This window comes from Orcinus orca, chromosome 14 (assembly GCF_937001465.1).
Source record: "Orcinus orca chromosome 14, mOrcOrc1.1, whole genome shotgun sequence".
Classification (NCBI taxonomy): domain Eukaryota; kingdom Metazoa; phylum Chordata; class Mammalia; order Artiodactyla; family Delphinidae; genus Orcinus; species Orcinus orca.
Window position 1 is genome coordinate 73,806,471 of NC_064572.1, and position 22,516 is coordinate 73,828,986.

A 22,516-nucleotide genomic window follows, 5' to 3' on the forward strand; every position below is an offset into this window, starting at 1 on the left:
CGTCTTGTCACCGGGCTTGGACAGCGTGCTTTAGGGTGGGGGCGATGAGCACCGCGGCTTCACGTACAACCAGAGCCATCGTATGTCCCAGGCACGCTCTAATTTTGGTAGTCCCACCTTCCATCATGTCAAAGATATTAAAAGCTCCCACGTTACAGCAACATTTATTTTTCGCTCTAAAAGACTTCGAAGGATTTTTATGATTTTGCTTTGGAAACGATGTGACTCCAAGTAACTCGTTTATTTTGTAATTAGTCATGGTTTCTCAGGTTTCACAGCTAATTGAGCACAGCAAAGCAAGGAAACCTAACCTCAAATTGTATTCAAATGCTGTATAACTTTAATGCACACTAAATTTAACACATAATGACATTCGTGTACACTAATTAAGCATTTGCTTCTTTTTACTTTGCACTTCTCATTTAGCATTTTGGAACCAAAGATATTTCAAATCTCAAGCATCTTTGTGAGCCCTTGCAAAGAGTGCAGGCCATGGCCCAGTGCCTAGAATGCCCCATGGCCTCACATATGCAGGGCTGGACAAACATCTCTTCAGATGTCAGAGATCTGATGTGGAAAGAAGGGCACATTCCTTATGCTTTGAATTCAGGTCTCACTAATGCTTTCCTATCAGTTCAGGGCCTCATTAATAAGGAGTGGTAAGCTTTTCAGCCACTGTCTTGTTATAAAAGAGTTCCGCCGTGGGGACAGCAGACTTAGCATTATAGACCCGAGTTTGCATCCTGGCTGTGCTCCATGTAACTGTGTAGCATCAAAGAGTTATTCCAATTCTCAGGGACTTTGTTTCCTCATCTGTGGAATGGGGCCCATGCTATCAATCCATCATCATTCCTGGGGTTGAGTTTCAAATGAGATAATCCACAAGAACATTTTTTATTGACAAACATCAGATATTATGACAGCTTAGGACGGTTGTTCTCATCCCTGCCTACACTTTAGAGTCACCCCAGGAGCTTTTAACAAGTACTAAAGCCTGGGTCCCACCCGAGACCAATTAAATCAGGACTGCTGGGGAATGAGAGCCATGGTACTTTTATAAAGGCAACCCCTTCTGGTGATTCTAGAGTGCAGCTGATGTGGAGGACAGAGATGCCCAGAGAGGACAGCTGTGTCCACAGCTGGGAGCAGCGAGCAGGTCGGCGGCACCTTCCAAGTTTCAGTGGCAGCGGCAGCCGTGCCCTAACCAGACTTGTTCTGTGGCATGACTTTGGCTTGTTCTGGTTGCCCAGCCTCTTGGCAGTTGGTTCTCTGAACTTGGCAGAGGCTCTTAGGGCTCACACATACACGTGCTTTCCTGGCACACAGAGCCAGGCTTTGCTTCCCACGCTTGCAGTTATATGGGGCCCTGTGGGTGCATTTGGGCCGATGGATGGGAGCAGGAGGGGGGATCCACACTGCTTTCTCTTGGCCTTACCTGATGGATCAGTTTCCCAGGGCTGCCATAACAAATTACCGGAAACAGTGGCTACAACAATAGAAATGTATTTTCTCACAGTTCTTGAGGACAGAGGTCTGAAATCAAGATGTCAGCAGGGTTGGTTCCTTCTCGAGGTTCTGAGGGAGAATCCGTCTCAGGCCTCTTTTCTGGCTTGTGGTGGCTCCAGAAATCCTAGGCCTTCTTTGGCTTGTACTTGCATCTTTCCAGCCTCTACCTCCGTCTTTATGTGGCTTACTCCTGTGTCTCTGGGTCTTAACTCCTCCTCTTCTCTATTATAAGACACCAATCATCAGATGTAATGCCCACTCTAAATCCAGGATGATTTCATCCAAAGATCCTTAAACTAATTACATCTGCAAGAACTTATTTCCAAATAAGGTCCCATTCACAGGCACCAGGGGTTAGGACTTAGACATATCTTTTTTGGGGGGAGGGTGTCGGGGGGGCGGGAATACTATTTAACCTAATACACCCAAAAGCAAAACAAAACAACCCCAAAACCCCTCATTTGTCATCTTCTGACTCTCTCTCTTCCCCTAGGTGCTGGCTGAATGGAGAGCGCTATGAGGTCTTAGAGGAGGGCAGAGCCACAGGATGGAAGGAGCCTGGGTCCTTTCATGACTATTGAACTGTGGTGCATGGGAGAAACTTTCATGTACTGAGCCCCTGTGATTTCGAGTTATTTCTTACGGCAGTTAGCCCATCCTGACTGACACAGCCAGCTTTGACATCCTTCCAGTAAATTTATTTTCTGCCCAAACCAGCCTATTGAAACTAAGCTTTTATAATTTGAGACGAGGAATCCATATTATGATACTCCCCTAACTGCCCCTCGTACACGCTCCAGCTAGAGGCTGCTCACCATGAGCACAGGAAAGAACCTTGGAGACCATCTATTCCGAGTCTCCCATTTCAGCGATGAGGAAATTGAGGCTCAGAGTCAAGGTTCAGTAGTGAAGGAAGGACCCTGTCGTACACCTTGTATTAGTTTCCTAGGGCTGTCGTAATAAATTACCACAAACGTGGTGGCTTAAAACAACAAGACTTTGTTTACAGCTCTGGAGACCAGAAGTCTGAAATCAGGGTGCTGGCAGGACCATGCTCCCTCCAAAGGCTCTAAGGGAGAGTCCTTCCTCGCCTCCTCCAGCTGCTGGTAGCTCCACGCGTTCCTTGGCGTAAGGCAGCCTCACTCTAATCTGCTTCGTCTCCACAAGGCTGGCCTTCTCCCCTCTGCTTCCCCTCTTCATATTTTCTCTTCTTCTTCTAAGGACACCTGTCATTGGATGTAAGGACCACTCCAGGATGATCTCTCCTTAAGATCCTTAACTTAATCATGTTTGCAAAGACCCTTTTTCCAAATTAGTTCACATTCACCGGGACTGGGAGTTAGGACTTGGACATATATTTTGGGGCCACCATTCAACCCATTACACACCCAGATCATCTGACTTTGAGGCAGATACCCTTTCTACCATCATCTTTTTAGCACTTATTCCAATCTCTTGTTTCTCATCCATGTGCTAACCTCTCATGGCAAGGAGAACGTGAGGATGCTACAAGAATTGGACTAGACACTAACATTCACAGAGGGATAAAGGGAGGATTTGCTGTGTATCTCATATCAGGGCGTGGTGCCTGGCTTATAGGAAGCCCACGTTCCCATTGAGAAGGAGTGAGTCATGCGTTTACCGACCTCCCGCCATGCTGGTGCTGTCATATGTGTTTTCACTTGGCTCTCAAAACCAGCAGCAGGATGGCTGCTACTATCACCATTTTTCCACACGAGAAAACCAAGAATGAAATAGTTTGCCCAGCAGACCCTAAGTCAGCAATTTGAGTGTAAGTTTATTTGGGTAGTGATTCCACAAAGAACTGGGAAGAGATTGGAGAAGTAAGATGGTGGAGGGGGGGGATGGGAAGCGGGGGACAGCAAGGAAGCCAATACAAAGTGTGATAATGGGCAAGTTACTGCTATGCACTCAGGCTTCAATTCAACTGGGGACGTCTGGGAGATGGTGTAGCGCCCACCTGAGAAGGATGAAGAAGTTGTACTAATTAACCATCAAATCCCATCTGATATCTGTCTAGGGTTATTTCCAAAGTGTTAGCTCCCTGGCTCTTCCAGCCTGACTTGCTAATGGGCAGAACAAGATCTGATGGCCAGAGAAGCCCTCAGACAAAGAATCGCAGGGGTTCGTGATAGGAAGCCACTGGGGCCAAGGGAAATGGACAGGGGCTGGGGGGATAAGTGTGGGGCACCAATGCTGTTTGCCTCCAAAGCCTTTGCTTTTTCCACCAGGGTCCCCAGTACCTTGTACCAACTGGGGGGACAGACCTGTGGCCTAATGCCCACCCCACTGCCTGTCCCGCAACCAGTTCTTACCGAAATCCTGTGCTATTTGCAAGACTTCCTGAAGCATAAAGGCTTTGAGATCAAGTCCAGAAGATTCTTCCCTTGGATGCTTCTGCAGTGTGTGTTTTTGTGTGATGGGTTCCGTGTGACCCAGTGACATGCATCATACTTGAAATACTTCCACTGCTGACAAAATAAATCAGCTCTCCCCGCCGTAGCGCCCAGCTTATTAGGGGAAAATGGAAAAGGGACATTAAATATTAATACTGCATATTTTCCTCTCCCTTGGCAACTTCTATGCGGCTGATCACGGCCCAGTCAGAGCAGCCTTCTGTCTTTCTTCCCCTGATGATGATAGGGGACGGAAGGGACCTTTGACAAGGCAGTGAGGGACACGAGTGTAAAACGGGGCTCCAGCTGACTTTCTAGCTTCCTGTTTGGGAGCACCCATGTCTCTATCAGATGCCGACCACAGCACCACGAAACTTCGTCTGCAGTGGAAACACTGCCCCTCTGCCCGTTTGGCTTGGAAGCATTCACAGTAAGGAGAGAGTGCAGTTTATTGAGGGAAAGGTGCTCTCAGAGGAGGCAGCTTGGGAGAAATGAAGCTTGGAGAAGCAGTTGATAAGTCCTGAGCTAATTGACAGAAGAGATCACTGGCTTTGCCTCTGTGTTTGTTCTTTTCAGCAAACATTCAATAATGGAGCCCTCACGCATTAGCCCAGGCCACCGAGGAGGTGTGTGTAGGCACCTTTTAGGCCTCAGAGAGAAACTCTTCCAGAAATGCTGGTGTTTCATTTGGCTGATTTGTGGAAACCTCTGCACAAAAATCAAAAATTAATCCCTAAGAGGAATTCTCTTTTAGAATGCTGGGAATATGGATTTCTTAGTTTTTTTTTCTTTGCCAATTAATTTTTCATTACACAAGTAAGGCATTAATCCAATTTTTAAAAATTAAGTCATTATGCATAAGGCTAGAGTGGCTTTCCACTCCCCTGCCAGGTCCCAATGCCCTGCCCTACCTCGGAAGTAAGTACTGGCAGGATCACAGCACGCGATCACGGGGAGGAGGGCTGAAGCTTCTATGTTTGTTTTTGATGCTTCTTCCCCCAAAACGCTGCTGTTGTTTTCAGGTGAGCTCTACCGTGATTTGGTCCTGTGACTGCTCTCTTTTGTCCCCAGATGTCCTCCTTCCTCTGCTCACACCATCTGCACACGGGCTCAATAAATTTCTTCCAATGGCCATTTTAATCCTCTGTGTCTGAGCTCAGGAGCCCTCGAGGGACCTATGTCCTATGGCATCGGGGCGAGCGGCTGCCTGGCTTTCGACACTGTCCAGCCTGTCCCTCCCTGCCCCCTCCTGTCTCCCTGCCCCTGTCCTCCTGTATCCCTGCCCCTGTCCTCCTGTCTCCCTGCCCCATCCTCCTGTTTCCCTGCCCCTGTCCTCCTGTCTCCCTGCCCCATCCTCCTGTTTCCCTGCCCCAGTCCTCCTGTCTCCTTGCCCTTGTCCTCCTGTCTCCCTGCCCCTGTCCTCCTGCCCCTGTCCTCCTGTCTCCCTGCCCCGTCCTCCTGTTTCCCTGCCCCAGTCCTCCTGTCTCCTTGCCCTTGTCCTCCTGTCTCCCTGCCCCTGTCCTCCTGTCTCCCTGCCGCTGTCCTCCTGTCTCTGCCCCTGTCCTCCTGTCTCCCTGCCCCTGTCCTCCTGTCTCCCTGCCGCTGTCCTCCTGTCTCTGCCCCAGTCCTCCTGTCTCCCTGCCCCTGTCCTCCTGTCTCCCTGCCCCAGTCCTCCTGTCTTCCTGCCGCTGTCCTCCTGTCTCTGGCCCTGCTCTGACCCTCTGGGGCAGCTTAGACACACCCCGCGGGACCAGCCTCCAGACATTTGCTCATGACGTGCTCTTCTGCTTCCTTCCCTCTTGCTCACCCTCTTGTTTCAAGACTCAGCATCCTTTGTGAACCTTTCTGTCTGTGCTGGGTCTTTCATCTTAGAACTCATCTCCAGTTAGCACTGGAGCTTTGGGAGTAAAAGTTCTCTGGGGGTTGGGTTTGTTCCTCTTTTCACCCTGGCCACAGGGACTCTTTTAGGCCAGGGTCTATTCTGCAGTCAGGTACCATCATCAGAGCTGTTGTTGAGACCTGCTGTTGGCCAGGATTGTCTCTGGTGCTTCACATCGACCGCTTCTCTTTTTCCTATTCCTGTGTATGGCTGGGGATCTTGGACCAAGAGAGCCTGTGTCCCTTGTCACAAGTCCCATAGAGGGTACAGGTCAGAGGCGGGATTCAAACCCAGGGCTGACTCCCAAGTGCTTGAATGCTAAGCACAAACGTGTGAGGTGAACCTTCCCTAATTTTGCTTAACCAGTGGCCCTCCTCCGAGAAACCCCATGTCCATATCCACGGAGGAGTCCTGAAGGGCGAGCCCTTGAGTGTGTGGCCCCCTCTGCCTGCCCTTTGTCCAGGCACTGGGAAGGCTACGATCTGGGATCTGGAGGGGGCTGGGGGAGGCTGTCTCTCAGGCGGGCGTGGGCCTCCAGGGACCCTAGTGGGGCCCACAGCCATTTAGGTTAAATGAGCATCCAAAGCCCGGCGCAGAGGAGAGATCATGGGAAGACGTTATCCAGAGTTGTTTACAAGTGACAGTGAGAAAGTCCTCGGTGACTTTCTTGAGGAGGGAAGACACATCCCTTGAGGGAAAATTAGGCAAATCGTGTGCCTGTTTGGGTCACGCAGGTTCAAATCCTCATCGGGGAGATTAACTTGTCACCGACTTGGCTGTCACTTTTGCTTTTTTCATGGCTTCCTGGGTTTCAGCATCATCTCAGCCGCGGGGAGATGGGGATGCACGAGTCCGCTCATTCCACCACCGGCATCAGGGGCAGCGGGGCTGCATCTAGGGCGCTTCGCCAGCTGCCGCTCGGGTTGTCCCCACAAAGCCTAATAATAACTGTCCCCTCTCCTGCACCTGCCGAAGCCTCCGTCATCCTCGAGGGTCCATAATCCCCCCTCTCCCAAGCTCTGTTATATCCGCCTCTCCTGATCAGAATGAAGTGCTGTGACAGAGCGTGAGATTCCCAGGTTCCACGAGGATCTGCAGATGGTACGTGACAATATGGTTCAGTGGTCCAGTAAGAGCGGAAAATGCTCTTGTAAGAGTCTTGCTGCAGGACCTCTCAGAGCCCTCGATGTACTACTAATGTGTTGAATGACTCTCCTAGAGGGGATTGAGATCACTTTCTTGAAATCTTTGACCATGGAACTGTTTTCAGAATAGAACATGTTTCCAGACAGTGGCGGTCCATTCCTCACACCATAAGACCCACTGGAGCAGAGGAAAGATGAGACTCTAGAGCAGAGGAGACCTGGGTGAGGACATTTCCTCCCCTGACTGCCGCAGGTCCCTGGTCCTCTGGGCCTCTGTTTCCCCATCTCAAAGTACGGAGGACAGAACATCCTCCAGGAGTTGTTGAGAAGATTCAGTGAGCTATGGTTCTCGGTGCCTACCGGGAGCGTGCTCAACTTTGGACTCTTTCCGCTCCCACCCGGCCACAGTACTGTACCCCTGAAACACTGCACGCCCTCTAAGGGGGCCTCTGAGGGTTGACCTGCACAATAACTACTTTTATATACATTTCCCCTCCCCACAAGATCGTGAGCTCCATGAGAGCAGAGGCTGTATCTTGCTTCCTTTAGTCCCTTTCTGTCTCAGCCAGGCACCTGACACAGAAGGTGCTGACATGTGGTCATTACATTCATATTGAACGTTGTCACTTTTTCAATTATGGGGAATCACAAGTCTACGGATTTCTTAGAGAGTCTTCAGGGTGGGGTGGGGCCTATATAGGAAATAATTTACCTAAGGAGGGATAAGTGGGTTCTCTTTTACTTTTAAATCTACTGAAAGTTTGCTGTGCCTAAATTTTAAACAATTTTTCTATAAAAGAGCTGCTTGGGCTTCCCTGGTGGCGCAGTGGTTGAGGGTCTGCCTGCCGATGCAGGGGACAAGGGTTCATGCCCCGGTCCGGGAGGATCCCACATGCCGTGGAGCGGCTGGGCCCGTGAGCCATGGCCGCTAAACCTGCGCGTCTGGAGCCTGTGCTCCACAACCGGAGAGGCCACGGCAGTGAGAGGCCCACGTACTGCAAAGAAAAAAAAAAAAGCTGCTTATTGTAGAAAGTTTAGAAAATATGGAAAAGTGTAAAGAAGAAAATTAAACTTACCCATAATCCCAACCACTGCTAATATTTTGATAGTCTTTTGCCATTGACTTTGTGTGTGTATGAATATATTATATATATAAACAAAAATGGATCACTTTGTTCAAACTGCTTTATAACCTGCTTTGTTCACTTAACAGTATATTGTAAGCATAGGTTGATGTTATTAAATTTTCTTCTATATCATTTTAAATGGCTGCCACATATTCTGTGATGTGGGCATAACATGATTTATTTAACTAACCCCTTGTTTTGATTGTTTCCATTCTTCTCTGTTATAAACAATGAAGCAATGAACAACCATATAACAATCCCTATCAAAATACCAATGGCATTTTCCACAGAACTAGAACAAAGTAGTTCTAAAAATTTTATAGAAATGCAAAGATCCCAAATAGCCAAAACAATCTTGAGAAAGAACAAAGTTTGAGGCATAATGCTCCCTGATTTTAAACTATACCACAAAGCTACAGTAATCAAAACAGTATGGTACTAGCACCAAAACAGACACAAAAATCAATGGAGCACAATAGAGAGTCCAGAAATAGACCTGTACACATATGGTCAATTAATCTATGACAAAGGAGGCAGTAATACACAATGGGGAAAAGACAGCTTCTTCAATAATTGTTGTTGGGAAAACTGGACAGCTACATGTAAAAGAATCAAACTACCCCATATACAAAAATAAACTCAAAATGGATTAAAGAATTAAATCTAAGACCTGAAACCATAAAGCTCCTAGAAGAAAACATAGGCAGTATGCTCTTTGACATTGGTCTTAGCTGTAAATTTTTGGATCTGTCTCCTCAGGCAAGGGCAACAAAAGCAAAAGTAAACAAATGGGACCACCAAATAAACTAAAAAACTTTTGCATAGCAAAGAAAACCATTAACAAATAAAAAGGCAACTTATAAAATGGGAGAGGATATTTGCAAATGATATATCTGATAAGAGATTAATATCCAAAATATACAAATAAGTTAGGCAACTCGGTATAAAAAAATCTGATTAAAAAATGGGCAGAGAACCTGAAGAGACATTTTTTTCAAGAAAGCCATGAGATGGCCAACAGACACATGAAAAAATGCTCAACATTACTAATTATCAGGGAAATGCAAATCAAAACCACAATGAGATATCACCTCACACCTTTCAGAATGGCTATTATAAAAAAAGACAACAAACAACAAGTGTTGCTGAGGATGTGGAGAAAAGGGAACACTTGTGCACTCTTGATGGGAACACAAATTGGTGTAGCGACTTATGGAAAAAAGTTTGGAGGTTCCTCTAAAAATTAAAAATAGAATTACCATATGATCCAGCAACTCCACTTCTGGGTATTTACCTGAAGAAAGCAAAAATACTAATTTGAAGATATACGCACCCCTGTGTTCATTGCCACATTTTTCACAACAACCAAGATATGGAAGCCACCTAAATGTCCATTAATGGACGAATGGATAAAGAAGATATTGTATGTATGTGTATATACACACACACACACACATGCATGCACACACACAATGGAATATTACTTAACCGTAAGAAAGAATGAAATCTTGCCATTTGTGACAACATGGATGGACTCTTAGGGCATTTGGCTAAGTGAAATAAGTCAGACAGAGAAAGACAAATACTGTGTGAGCTCACTTATATGTGGAACCTAAAAAGCAAACCAGAACAAGCAAGCAGACAAACAAAACAAGACAGAAACAGATGCATAATATAGAGAACAAACTGGCGGTTTCCAGAGGGGATCAAGGTGGAGGGCTGGGCAAAATAGGTGAAAGGGGATTAAGAGGTAGAAATTTTCAGTTATGAAATAAATAAGTCAAAAGGATGTAATACACAGCATAGAGAATATAGTCAATAGTATTGCAATAACTTTGTACGGTGACAGGTTACTAGACTTACCGAGGTGATTAATTCACAATGTATAAATGTTGAACCACTATGTTATACACCTGAAACATAGAATATTCTATGTCAACTATACTTCAATTTTTAAAAAACGTCTTAAGAGAATTTTTAAAAGGATGGCTATTTTGTCTCAGTTACCTGTCCCAGCGTCTCTTCCTTGTCTACCTTCCTTTTCAATGAAGGTGTTCCCTGGGCTCTTTTATTTCTATTCTGGCCTCTCTTTGGTTGAGAATTAGCACTCAGCTGGCTGAGTGCCACCCCTGCCCCCATGCCGGTTTCATATGTTATCTGTATATAGAAAACATCTATAAATTTCACATTATTACTTGGGGGCCAATAATATCCCAGTTTAGAAACTCATGTAAACTTTTATCCAAAGCCATCCAATGACTTTTAAAACAAACGTTAACTTTCCCCTTGCAAAATCCAAACTTATCATAAAACTTTAGCTTTCAAAAACCAAAATTTCTGTTTAAACTTGCTCTCTTCTTCCCTGCCCCCTACTCACCCCCCCACAACACACTCCCCAGCAGAAGTCTCTATATGTAGATAATTTCAGATACTTTCATAGGATTTAAATTGAACAGGAGAAAAAAAATGAGTCCAGTTCCTCACGCCCAAAGAGTGTTTCCAGAAGGTTTGAGGCTATATCAGTCTCATCTTCCAAATCGTGGATCATCCTCCAAAATATTTAACTGAAATCAATTTTTGAGTTTTGAAATCTGGTTTGATTTTCCTTACTTCCTAAAAGAAACAAAAAGGGAGCACACACACACATATTCCAGGAGCGTTGGTGCTTCCTCCTGTGAGCCATTTATCGTGATCCAAAAGATTTACTCAGAGGCATAATTAATTGGAACTTATTTCAGTGGAAGTTATTCCCCTTCATCTCATTACAGAAACAAAAGAAGATTATAGACCAGGGGATCCATGAGGTTTCAAGAGAGTCTATTGATGAATGAAGTTGGAAGGAGTTGACACACGGTCAGAGATGGTTAACATCCAGAAATTCTTACAAAGAAACTACAATTCTTTTCCATTAATCCCGCCTTGCTTCTTTGATCTTGAATGGTACCATGGCTGTAAGTTAAGTGCAGAGTTACCGTGGCATTAAAGGCCCCCAAAGACCTTGCCTTGGAGACGCATTCTTCGAGAATTTGGAAGATTAAAAATAGCAACGATAATAAAAGCAAACAAACAAAACAGAAAAAAATGTGAACAAGCAGAGAATCCGGTAGAGAGATTTTTAAGCTATTATACTGTAAATCTGCCACCTGTGCTCATTAGGAAAAGCACATCTGCATTAATAGGGAAACGGATGATGTTGGGCCTGGAAAATTTGAGTCACGGTTGCCTTTTTCTGTAAGATGAAGTAATTAAAAGAAAGAGAGAGTTGGGAAAAGATACAACTGGAGAGACACTTCAAGGATTTTTCAGCAAATCACCTACTCATTTGTCTTTTGTCCTCTTTTCATTTTTCCTATGGTTCTCCGAGCTTCTCTGAGGCTCTCAGAACTCCAGTAAGGGAACACGTGGAAGTTTAAGAGCCCTAATATTTTCGGCAACTTTTTGAGATGCGAAAACCAAGACGGGGCTCAGGGGACCTGTCCTCTCAGTTTGTATCCCCTCGTGACCCAACAGACTGAGCCCCAAATCTTTTAACGTTCTTTTAACTCTGGAAGTGGCCCGAAGCCATTAAACATTCCTTTAATTCTGGAAGGGGTGAATGTGGCTGGAGAGGGAGGATGTTATCACCCAGCACGGCTGGTGGTCAGGCTTCGTGCTCAAAATTGTCCAATTAAAGAAATAAAAATGTAGGCTCTGTCGGGAAAAAATGCAAATAGGTGGCTTGGGGTTAAGATTTTGAGTGGTTTGGTGGTTAAAATTATGCTCTTGTTTATGGGGGAAATGGATTTTTTAAAAAAAGTCTATATACTGTGGGTAAATTAGGCAACCATCTATTATGTAATTGAGTAACAACATAATCCTAATGGTGAGGCAGGCCAAAGCCGGTGCAAATTTCGGGGACTTTTTCATGCTTCTTCCTTTAGCGCTTAAAACAGCAACAGTTTTGGGGAATTAAGTCTCTCTTTTTTCCTTTCAGAGGGTGATATCTAACAGTGCTTTCTTGCAAATTGGAATTCTTAGGGGGTGGGGTGAGGCTGCAGGGACTCAGGCAGGACCGGGTGTGTGTGTGTGTGTAATCCTGCATGTGTGTGCACCTGGGCACGTCCTAAAGTCTATTTATAGTGGATGCTATGGTGCACCCCAGATTCCTCTTTAGAACGGGGGTGCTTATTAACTCAGCTGCTGGCAGGGATGACTGCCGGCCAGCCAGCAACCGTCCTCGGCCAAAGGGAGCTGCTTGTTTGACTGTGTGCCTAGTCCCTGCGGCATCTTGAGTTTAACGACTGGTCCACGTCGGCGTATAAGACCTCAGCCCCCTGTGTGGATTCAGGACAACAGCGGGGGCCATCCTGGCTCCAGAGCCCCCATGGGATCAGCAGAGGCCTCTGTTGTGACTGTGCAGTGGCCCAGCCTCTCCCTCAGCCCAATGCCGCTTCCCTCCCTATGCTTCCAGGTGTGGTTGGAGGAGCCTGCCCCAATATGCCTCCCGCACAAGAGCACCTCTGAGTCTCAGTCTGTTGTCCAGGGAAACTGCCCACTGACAAGTGTCTTCTCCTCTTCATTTCAGGTGGGTGGTAGATGAGAACTGGCGGATCTGCTGTTGTGTAATCACAAAGGCAGCTCGATTCCATAACTTCACCAGATGTTTCTGGAAACAAGGCTGTTCTTTTCGGGACCCTTGAGATTGCTGACTGTGGTGGAACAACCTCAGGGGGTTTGCGATGTTGGAACGTTTCCTCTCACGTGGCCTGTTATCCTGCCTCAAATGCTACCTTTTTTCACTTGTTTCTTTTCATCAGATTATCCTATCACAAATCTCTTAAAGATGCAGCGTGGCTCTGCGGAGAGAGAGATCGTGTCCGAGGCCCAGCTCTGCCACCTACCTGCTGTGTCATCTTGGAATTGACAGAGCACCTGTCTGGGCCTCAGGAGGTGGGGCTTCAGGGATGAGACCTGCCTACCTTACAGAGCAGCTGTGAAGTCGAGGAGATGCTGTGTGCAATATGGGGAAGGGACAAGGCCTCAACACACACCTCAGTTAGCATCTCAGCTGGACCTCAACAACCAGCCCCAGCCAGGCCCTGCCGGAGAAGGGCTCGGAAGAGAACTTAGGAGGGGCCCTGGGCAGAACCTCTGATTTGGGGACCAGGCAGAATCGAGTTCACATCTCACCTCTACTGTCCATTTGGGCAAATTATCAATACTTAGCCTCTTCTGATTCAGCTCTCTTATACATATTGATATATTAGTGTAACTATTATAGGGTTGCTTGTGAAGAGGAAATGAAGGAATTTAGACAACGTGTCCAGAGCACAGTTTATGAACTCAATAAATGCTGGCTTTTGTTAGTAGCAGAATGGAGTGGACCTCCAGCTCTGTCGCTTACCAGCCCAGTGACTTCAGGTGAAATAGTTAATAACTCTCTGAGCCACAGCTTGTCTATCTGTAAACTGCAGTGACGCTGCCTATCTTATATGGCGATTTTGGGGGCCGACAAGAATGTATACAAAGGGCGTGGTACTAACAGGGTCTCAGCTATTATTATTCATGTTGTTATTTTGAGGAAGTTTATCTTTGATTGAGGGTCCCAGATAAATAGCAGCAAAACAATGGGCCAATGGAGAAGTTAAGTGGACCATTATGTACAGAGAGCCCCAGACAGAACGGGTCACGGCTTTCTCACTGATGGTGGGAAGTTCCCCAGTGACTTCGCCTGCCAAGTTATTTGTTTCCTAGCAGGGAAATAATACATGGAACTTGGCCACCGTAGGCTGGAGTCTCACTGTTTTCTGGGAATCACCTGATGTCAGGATTTGCAACCTGAGTGCCTGGTCCAGAACAGGGAGCTCTGCCAGGCCACAGACAAAGGTCCCTTTGGTCCCCAAGCTGGCATTGGCCACTGCCTGCTGAGGGGCTTGCAGGCATCATGTGACTATCCCTACTTAGATCCTCAGATAGAGACTTGGGCCATTTCTGGGCATTGTGTCCCATCCACAACTTTGTGAGGGTATAAGAAAAATTATTTTTTTACTACAAAAATACCTGGACAGATCTACTTAATACTAAAGAAATCTGCCTTATCCCAAAGGAGGAAGCAGACATTGTGGTGTCACAGAAAGAACCCCGGGATGGGGGTCCACCAGGCAGCCTGCGCCCTCTCTGGTGACTTGGCTCAGGGATTGCTGGTTACAGAGAAAAAAGCTCTTTCCATTTAGTTCAAATAAAAAACATCGGCCTTACTGTAAGTATTCAGGGTCAGCTCCTGGGACCCCTGCTGTAGGAAGTTCAGCTTGACCTCACAGTAAGTGGGAAGGCACCACCTCTCCCGGGCACACAGGGAAGCCTGTTTCCACAGCATCCCAGACATCCCAGCTCAACTCTCCTCCTGTGTATGACTTTCCCTGCTGGGCCTGCTTTCCGCTCCCCCTTAAGCTGTCTGCCCGTGGCTGTGGCTGACCTCGGCAATGATTCCAGACTCGACACTCACAGACACAGTTGAGACCAATGATTCCTCACAGCTCACAGACACAGCCGAGACCGATGACCACTTGGTCTCAACTTTAAATACCGAGGAGAGAGAATTTGATTGGCTTAATTTGGATCAGGTGTTGGCTCCTGGTCAGATCAACTGTGATTAGGGGCAATGGTCCCATGAGGCCGTGGGCGGTTCCCCCTGGAACTGTGGACAGAGCAGGCTCTCCAGTCAGGGGATGTAACAAAGCAACCATGGACATATGAGAAAACTGGTTCAACTTTATGGGTTGTATTTTCTTCAACTGCAAAATAATAATAATTATTATTGTATTAGCCATTAAGTGTCAGATTAAATAATTTTACATATAGAACCCAGTTGACCTCCCCTCTTTCCTGCCAACTCCTATACCTGTTGGGTCATCTGTGGTCACATAACAATAATCCAGATCCCCATCTCGTAGGATAGAGGAAGTCCACCCTCCAAGGAAGTTCTCTTCTCTAGGGTGTTCCTGGGAACCTGAGGACTGTGTGTATGTTCCACAAGTCTACCCAGGTGGTGGCCTGTCATCCCTACCAGCCTCCTTGCTCTGCATTATTGCTCCCCTTGAGCTCAGCTGGCATCTCTAGCATCGTGTTTTCCAGGCTGTTGACACTCACCCTTGCATATCTGCATCCCTAACATGGATGTGAGCTCCTTCCCTCAGTCCCCAAAGCATAGCTAAGGGAGGATGGAAATGGTATAACTGCCCTCTCCAGCTTTATTGAGTTATAATTGACAACTAAAAATTGTATATATTTAAGTGGTACAACGTGATTTTTTAAAAAATGGAAATCTTGTAACTTTACTGAATGTTTGGGGACAACAGAATTTCACAAAAACACTAAGCTTGGGCTTGCATAGCTGTTCCTGGGCCTTCCTGAGGCTAGAGGACCCAAAAGGTACCCTCAGAATATTTCTGCCGAGGAGTTCAGGCCATTCTCAGAGAGAGGAAGGGCTTCATCCCTTCCGGTCCAAAGGCCACCTCATCGCCTTCACCAGGATTCATTCCAATTGCAGGAAGCCTGAGAGTGGGAACCTCCTTTCCCTCCGGGGGAAACGCCCACTCCCACCTGTCAGGTTGCCATCTGACACACCCACAGTCACCAAAGACCTTTCTGGTTTCAGCAGGTCTGCTTCCTCCATTTAAACAGTCCTGCCAGGGCAACTCAACAGCCTCAGCCCAGTACTGGGGGCCAAGCCTGCACCTCCCTCCTCGTTGGGGTAGGTCCTGGCGCTGGATCGCTTGTGAGCTCATTTTTGGTCAAAACAACAAACTCATCTCCCAGGAGCATACAGTGATTTTTTTCAGGCATTGGACACTGAAGTTCCAAGTTTTACACAAAAAATTTTCTGATTTTAGGATTTATCTGGAAAGTCTCCAATTGACATTTGTAAACTGTATACATTAGGATGGGAACTGGCCTTACCAGTAGGACCAAAATGACTCAGTGCTGTGGTCCCTCCTTAAACAAAGGGAATGTCTGTTCCGAGGACAGATTGACTTTTTTTCCCCTCATAAACTACAGAGACTGTCTGAAATTCCTCAAATGGCCACTTTCCAGCCTCAAATATTTAAAGCCCTAGTCTCTTCCAGGTGCCTTGTTCTAGCAAATTATCTCCTTTGATCCTCCCAAGAAATTTAGGAGGGAAGGTATGGTTTCCTTTGTTTCACAAAGAGGAAACTGAGGCTCAGAAGTGTGGGATAATTAGCCTACAGGTGGTAAACAGTAGGGTGGGATTCAAATCCAACTTGGACCTTTGTCCTACAGCACCCTCATCCCATGACCCTTTCTGCTTCCGATGGTCTGCAATTCCGAGGGCCTTATGATACTGGGAGGCTCTGACCCTGGCCTGGGGGAAGGCAACTGTGATTCCCAAGACTTGAGCCCAAAGGACAGTGCAAGCTGCCTATTTTGCAGGGCCCAGTGCAAAATGGAAACGTGAGCCCTTATTCAAAAGTGATGAAGAATGCAACACCATGAGAGCAGAGCGTTAAAGCAGGGACAGATCCTTGTGAAGGCTGGGCCCTGCGCAGGCGACAGGCCTGTGAGCTGGCAGCCAGGACGAGTCACCTAGCTCTTGGGAGAAGCATGGGCCGCGGGGCGACCTGGTGCTGGAGGACACTGGGATGTTTTCCAGCAAGCCTGCTCTGCTCTCTCCCCTGTCACGTGGCATGATCGTCAAAGGAAGCGAGAGACCCATGGGTTGTGTAGACCAGATAATTTCTGTAGTTTAACTGCTTGGATTCCTCCGCTATTGTTGTTTTGAATAATCTGTGTGGCTTTTGAAGAAGTGGCTTGAACTGATTTGAGCCTTATTCAGAGGTGAAGAAGTCGCAGGCAAAGGGGGCCTGGATGAGAGAGGAGCGTTCAGTCGGCGCTGCAGGTCTCGCGAGTGGAGGAGCAGGTGCTGGGTGCTCAGCAGAGGTAGCGGGGACAGAGGCAGCTGGAGAGCTGTGAGCGACAGTGCTCAGCTCTAGACAGCAGAATGACAATCGGAAACGTAAAAGCCCAGGCGGAAAGTGAGAAAGAAGGGAGCAAAACAAACCCTCAGCTCAACTGCAGCCGAAAGAGGGGGAAGTTAAGAGAGGAAATGGCTCATCAGTGTAGCAAATGGGTAGCAGCCTCTGCTGGAAGACGGGACCCCCCAGTTGTTTTCCCCAAGGGCAGAGGCATTTGGGCACTTGGCTGGGTTTCCCCAGGAGGTGGGGTTTGCTAGAGAGAGTCTAATTCTGGCCAAAGCCTCCCGAATTCTCAGGTCACTGGTCTGATCTCAAGCTTTGAAGGCCTGCTTCCAGCTTTGTGACTCTTCCCAGGGTCAGTGAGCATGCTGTGTGTAATCTGGGGGCCAGCCTTGGAGGACAACGGCTAACGGTCAGGTGCGGTCCCTGCCCTCCTGGAATTCTCAGTCTGGAGGGGGAGTCAGGAAAATGAGCAGGCAGGTGGACAGGCAGGGGAGGTGTTGGGGGGAGCACAGAGGAGGAGTGCCTCACCAGGAAAGGTCTCTCCCCAAGAAAGCCACGTTCAGACAGAAATCTGAAGGATGAGCAGCGTTTATCCAAGTGTTGGGGATGATTGAGGTGAGGAGGGGATCCCGGTTAAAGGGAAAGCATGTGCAAAGGCCAGGAAGTAAGGAAGAGGGTGTTGCATTTGAGTGATGGACATTGACTCCTAGGAGAGACCTTCCCATCCACACATGTTAGTTGAGTGGCTACTACCTGCTCAGGGCTGGAGAGCCATCCTATACACTTCAATGTGCCACTCTCCATCTGTTGCTTTTCCCATTGCACACCCTTTCCTGCTTCTCTGTTTTCCTGATTCTTTCCATCTCATACTTTGATTGGCTCTCTCCCTTGGATTTATTCCACGTATTAGCAGAATACAAGTTCAGCTGCTGTTTCAAAGATCAAAATAACATTGGCTTAAGCAAGAAAGATGGAAGTTAATCTCACTTTCATGAAATTGCCCAAGAATAAGCTGTTGGTTGTGGAGGTGGCTCTGCAGAGGTGAGGACCCAGAATCTCTGGCTCTTTTTCTTCCACCATCCCTGAGGTATCATTCTTGAGGACATGCTCCAAAGTGGCTCTCTACCGTGTCAGCTTTCCATGAGGCAAGATAGCGACAGAGGAGCTCACTCTCCTTTCTTTAAAGGTCATGCCACGGAAATTGTACACATCATTTCTGCTCACATCCCATTGGCCAGAGCTTGGTCATGTGACCACACCTAGATGCACAGAAGTCTGAGAAATGTAGTCCAGCTGGTGCCCATGCTCAGTGAAATCTCAGAAGTAAATGGATATTCAGATAATCACAGCCTCTGTCCTATTCTATTTCTGGTTTGTGATCTTGGAGATCTGTCTTCACAGACTAATAACCCAGTAACGGCTCTCCTATTTGATTCAGCCCTGGGCTCCCCATCTCTCATGTAAACACTAGAAAGGCAGAGGACATCAATGCTGGAAAACGAAATATCATCCTGTGCTCAGCTAAAACTTACAAAAGACAAACCAAGGGGTAAAACATTTATGGGATGTGTTAGGTCAATAAAAATTCCTCTTCTAAGGCCAGGACAAAGGAGGTCTACACGCTGTATTTAAAGAAGCTTTGTTGGTTAGATTAAATGCTGGGTGAGTCCTCTTTTGGGCCTTAAAAGCTCTCCATCCAGAAGAGATGATGAAGCCACAGACTTGCCCATAAGCCCTTAATCAAGGCTCAGCCTGAATTCCTCAGGCTTTGTTGCTTCGAAGGGCAAGGAAGGAAAAAAGTGACGGATTGACAAGGAACACTGGCAGGTGGTGAATGTGTTCCCTGCAAAGAGCCTTCCGGAGCGTGAGAGTGCTTATGAGTGAATGGGTTCAACCTGACGGAAGATCCAGATAATCCAATAAAACACTTCTTGTTTTTGTGACTAATGCAACTGTCATACTCCATTTCCAGGAGCTCGAACCATCTAAAAGGGACTCTGAGCCTTGAAGTTCACTTTCTGGTTTGTACAGCATTAAATTTTCATCTCAGCCCTATCTCCAAGCTGTCTACCTTTATTTTAGGCAATAACAGACTAAGTAGGAAGAGATTGAGATGGGAGTAAGATCATTTTGTACAGTCCAGACCTCGGTGCTTGTAATTTGGGGTTTAGCTGCCGTTTTGGCTTATGAACGTTTCACAGTTCCCTGTCCCCTTACGCATACTGGACAACACCAAGGTTATTTGTGTACATGTCTGCCTCGTACACCAGGTTAAGAGGCTTTTGAGGACCGAGTCTCTGTCCCGGTTTGTGTGGCCTTCCCGGCATCCAGGGTGGTGCCCGGCACACGGTAAGTATTGAATCAGTGCTGTTGAACTGCTGACTTCACTCCGATAACCAACGCTGACTGTGGCTCTTTTTAGTTGTGCCATTGTTGGCAGCATAAGTTATCCGAATGCCATATTTCTATCATATTTGCATGTTTTTGAGCTGTGACTCCGTCTTCCCCTCCTCCCACCTTCACTCTAAGAGTCCACTGCAGTCTTTAAAAAAGGAAGGAGTGCTTAACAGAGGCTGGAAGAATCTATGCATCATAAAAATTAATGATATGGGAAAATTGTTTCATCGTTTCTTATCAACTAAACATACACTTACCTTAAGATCCAACAGTCACTCTCTTGGAAATTTATCCCAGAGGAATAAAGACTTATGTTCAGACAAAAACCTGTACATGAGCGTTCATAGCAGCTTTATTTGTAATAGCCTAAAACTAAAAACAATCCAAACGTCCTCCAATGGGTGAATGGTTAAACCTTCTCATATATCCACACAGTAGAATACTCCTCAGTAATAAAAAGAACAAACTTTGCAGAAATCCAATGTATTGGTTAGCTAGTTGCTGTAACAAAGTATCGTACAACTGAGTGGCTTAAACAACAGAAATGTATTGTCTTAGTTCTGGAAGCTAGAAGTCCAAGATCAAGGTGTCAGAAGGGCCATGCTCCCTCTGTAGGTGCTAGGGAAGGAACTCTTCCCAGCCTCTCTCCTGGCTTTTGGCAGTTCCATGGCTTGTGACAGCATAACTCCAATCTTGACATGGTGTTGTCCCTGTGTGCCTGTCTGTGTCCATATTTCTCCGTTTTATAAGGTTACCAGTCATATTGGATTCGGGGCCCACAATGCTCTAGTATGACTTCATCTTAACTAATTACATTTGCAATGACACTGTTTCCAAATTATGTCACATTTTGTGGCAGTAGGAGTTAAGACTTCAACATATAAATTTGAGTGGGACATAGTTTAACCCATAACGTGTAACAACATGGGTAAGGGCATTATGCTTAGTGAAAAAGCCAATCTCCAAAGATTTCATACTGTATAATTCCATTCATGTGACATGCACAAAATGACAAAACTACAGAGATGGAGAACAGATGGGTGGTTGCCAGGGGACAGGGACAAGAGTGGGTGGGGGTGAGTCTATAAAGGACAGCATGAGGGAGTTTCTTTGTGGTGAGGAAATAGTCTGGCTCCTATTTGGTGGTGGTTATATGAATCTATATGAGGGATCAAATTGCACTGGACTACACCTCCTTCCCCCAACACACAGGCGTGCATATAAAAACTGGTAAAAACTGAACTAGGTCCGTAGTCTAGTTAACAGTATTGTATCAATGTCAATTTTCTGGTTTCAATATTGTACTAGTTACACAAGATGTCACATTGGGGGAAGCCGGGTGAAGGGGTTCATGGGACTACTCTATGTACTATACTTACAACTTCCTGTGAGTCTGTAATCTTTTCAAAATAAAAAGTTACAAAAATTGAACAATATTGCTATGTCGGTAGATGGGAGGCAAGAAATGAGAGACTGGAGGTGTAGATTGGGTTAAAAAGTTTCTCTTGGGCTTGCCTGGTGGTGCAGTGGTTAGGAATCCGCCTGCCAATGAAGGGCACACAGGTTTGAGCCCTGGTCCAGGAGGATCCCACATGTCGCGGAGCAACTAAGTCCGTGCACCACAGCTACTGAGCCTGTGCTCTAGAGCCCACGAGCCACAACTACTGAGCCCACGTGCCACAACTACTGAAGCCCATGCGCTTAGAGCCGGTGCTCCGCAACAAGAGAAGCCACTGCAATGAGAAGCTGGCACACTGCAACGAAGAGTAGCCCCCGCTTGCCGCAACTAGAGAAAGCCCACATCCAGCAACAAAGACCCAACGCAGGCAAAAATAAATAAATTAATTAAAAAAAATTTTCTCTTGATATGCTTATAATCCTAAAAAGGTTCTTTGCCTCCTAAATTCCATGACAGTCACACCACCTTCCCTCTCTAGAACAAAATGAGGAGCTATGTTTAGGTGGGATGGCAGCGGAGGGCAGAGACCAGAGCACAAATATTTATTTATCTCCCTGTAGACTTCTACCCAGGACTTGATTTTCCAGATTTTCAGAAAGATCCTCTGATGGGACCTTGGCTTCTCAGATCAGCAATTGCCCAATGCCCACCTCTTTCCTTGAAATCCTTGTGCCTGGGGAACGCCTCACATGCCCTGAAGGCCTGGGGGCCCAGCTTCATCAGTCAGGCTGGGGGGTCTTGTCCAGCCCACCCCCTGCCCACTCCCAGCTTCACCCATGCACAGAGCAGGGACACACTCCCAAGACAAACTTGCTCCTGGTCTCACCTGGATCAAACCAACTCCCAGAAAGTTGGCTTTGCAGGTTCCAAGCCTTGGTTCGGATGACCCAGGTTCCAGACTGGCTCTGCTGCATGCCCTTAGGCAAGTTGCTTCTCCTCTCTTAGCCTCAGTTTCTTCCGCTGTCCAGTGAGAGTAAAGCCCTCCATCTAATCCTGAAGTCTAGAATATCCTAAAGCTTAAACATTATAAATGATGGGAAGGTTTCTTGCAAATGCAAGGTTCTGTTATAATGATCTCATAATAATTTAATAGCTGTTAATTATTTAAGCATCTTCTACATACTAAGTAAAAATATTACCTCTTGATTCTCATAAGTGTCATGGACCTCAGGGATTATACCAAGCACATTCCATGCCTGCCCAGGAAATTGCCTCCCTGACCCTGTTCACCCTGGCTGTACCTCTAAAAGCTAAAGGAATCTTTGTCTCTGAGTCTTGATCCAGAAGACTTGGAGCTTTGTTTGCTTTCAAGAGCCCACATCAACCTTATACCAGAGATCCCTGGGGCAGTGGTGTGGCTGAGCCAGCTTGCTAGGCTCACGAGGGCTGAATGTGCTAGACCTCTTCCCTGGTCTGGGTCACTGACATCACGCTGTGGCTTGAAATCAGCCATGGTGAGAGCATGTACACTGTGAAAGTTGGCACACACTACAAATCAGGGCTCCGCGTTTGTTTCTCCAGAAATCCAGTCTTCCTGTCTAGTCAGATCCGTTGCAAATGAGATTTCAGGTGATATATTAAGATATCTACTAATTCCCAAGGTGGATGGGA

At 46.6% G+C, this 22,516-nt stretch overlaps 1 long non-coding RNA gene across 2 annotated transcripts in view; it reads left to right on the top strand.

Annotated features, from left to right (window-relative positions):
- The window catches only part of LOC117199924 (uncharacterized), a 75,780-nt gene extending 54,582 nt beyond the window's left edge, over positions 1 to 21,198 (top strand). For both annotated transcript variants that reach the window (XR_004481296.2, XR_007471306.1), the window contains exon 5: positions 12,639 to 21,198. This is a non-coding gene — a long non-coding RNA (uncharacterized LOC117199924). The remainder of the gene's footprint in view (positions 1 to 12,638) is intronic.
- The last annotated feature ends 1,318 nt before the right edge of the window (positions 21,199 to 22,516 follow it).